Source organism: Somniosus microcephalus, unplaced genomic scaffold, assembly GCF_052327205.1.
Source record: "Somniosus microcephalus isolate GS21.2 unplaced genomic scaffold, FLI_Smic_1.0 unresolved_chr4, whole genome shotgun sequence".
In the NCBI taxonomy this organism is placed as follows: Eukaryota; Metazoa; Chordata; class Chondrichthyes; order Squaliformes; family Somniosidae; genus Somniosus; species Somniosus microcephalus.
Window position 1 is genome coordinate 12,651,559 of NW_028225182.1, and position 2,172 is coordinate 12,653,730.

At 40.7% G+C, this 2,172-nt stretch overlaps 1 non-coding gene across 1 annotated transcript; it reads right to left on the reverse strand.

Annotated features, from left to right (window-relative positions):
- Positions 1–1,446: 1,446 nt before the first annotated feature.
- Positions 1,447–1,519, reverse strand: trnav-aac (transfer RNA valine (anticodon AAC)). Its single transcript has one exon. It is a non-coding gene; the product is annotated as a tRNA-Val (tRNA).
- Between the last annotated feature and the right edge of the window lie 653 nt (positions 1,520–2,172).

Consider the following 2,172-nt stretch of genomic DNA (forward strand, 5'->3'; position numbering starts at 1 on the left):
TTACATAGAATACCGAAAGTTAACGTTTGTGAGCTCTTCCTTTATATTGAGTGCTGTCTCCTTCTTTAATCGTTGTCAGCTTTCGCTTGGCGGTTACTTCGCAGCACCAACTTCTTTGTAAGTTCGAACTCTCTCTCACCGCGGGCGCAGTCTGGGCTTTTTTCAATCCCCTTCAACACCGAAACACATTATAGCAGTGGTTTTAATTTAGTAGTGTGATATTTTTCGAGGCACCATTAAATGATTCAATAATTTATTCCTATCAGTGTTGCAGGCTGGGTTCGATTCACGGTTAGGGAAGAAATTTTGATATCACCGTTTCTTATTCATGAATGCGATGTAATTTTATTAAATTAATTACATGCATCTAATGTGAATAAATAAGAACTGCTTTAATCACCATTAATTAACCGGTAACTTTATTTTGCGGAATGAAAGACATAATAATATGGTTACTGAGGGACAGTCGAAACTTCATTCATTTATTTTGCTCTTTGCATCTCCTGAACTGTTAACCCATATCTCATTTTACACATTGCATTTCAGGAGAATGGTTTAAAATGTTCATTGCTTGAGAGAGCAGCGATCTGGGGCAACATTTGTAAAATTTAACGGGACCGGCTATTTCACAGAAAAAACCGATTCTCTCACATGATGTTTTCAGACCACACACTGACTGATCTTTGCTAGGCCCCAAGTGGATGATCTGACACTTGCCCGCGTTGAGCTCCATTAATCACTGGTCAGGGGAGATTTAATAGAGGTGATCAAAATTAAGGGGGAAACCGTTTCCACTGGCAGGAGTGTCAGCAGGGCTATGGGGGAAGAGCAGCAGAGTGGGACTGATTGGATAGCTCTTTCAAAGATGCAATATGAATTCCTCATTTTAACCTGCAATTGATAGACTTTAGTTCACCAACGGTATTAAGGGATCATTGAAGTCTGTGAGACACTTCATAACTGTTTCTATTATCATTAATCAACCCACAACATTTTGTTGCACACTGCAGGAATTGCTAACATGTATACCGGATGACAGTCAAACTTCAATAACTTTTTATAGAATCATAGAAAATTGCCTGAACCCCTGTGGTTAATGAAGGCAATTTTAATGGTTGAGTTCCGTATACACCTTGGAATTCTGGAAAACATGGTTTGTAGTTTGCAGAAACGGGGCTTAGATCTGCTGTTGTGAACCGAGGTAAAGCTGCAGGATCCTTGAATAATCTTTCACAATTCAACTGAAAGCAGCCGGAATGTGCAACTTTGAGAGGGGCTGTCTGCACTGTCAGGGCTGGAAACGGAAGTGAGCGAGCGAAACCGCAGTGTTCTGTGTGTGTGCACAACTGTACAGAATAACACAAATGTAACAGGACTTTGTTACATTGCATAACAAATGCGAATTGATCCATTTTTCTACGATTTAAATGAACATAATTTTCAAAATGTTTCCGCCCGGTTTCGAACCGGGGACTTTTCGCGTGTTAGGCGAACGTGATAACCACTACAGTACGAAAACGCTGGATCAAGCCGTCGCCTTTTGCTAGACATCTATGAATCTATGAAGAAAGTTTTTAAAGTTTGACTGCCACCCAGCAAACATGTTACAATTTCCTTCAGTGTGCAACACACACTTTTGTTGGTTTTAATACAATTATTAAGATTCTCACAGATTCAATGATTTTTGTCAGAACTGAAATCCCTGACTGGGAATCAAACCTGATTGTTTTCAATGATGATAGGATTGTCCTATGAGGAGAGATTGAGTAGATTGGGCCTATAATCTCTGGAGTTCAGAAGAACGAGAGGAGTTCTCATTGAAAGGTTCAATTTTCATGGAGGGCTTGAAAGGGTAGAAGCTGAGAGGTTGTTTCCCCTTGCTGGAGAGTCTCGAACTAGGGGGCAGAGTCTCAGGGTAAGGGGTCGGCCATTTGAGAGTCAGATGAGGAGACATTTCTTCACTCAGAGGCTTGTGAATCTTTGCAATTCTCAACCTCAGAGGGCAGTGGATGCTCAGTCATTTAGTATATTCAAGGATTTGGGAGTCCTTTTACACAGAATACAGAAATTAACGTTTGTGAGCTCATCCTTTGTATTGAGCGGTTTCTAATCCTTTAATCGGTGTCAGCTTTCGCTCAGCGGTTGCTTCGCAGCACTAACTTCTTTGTAAGT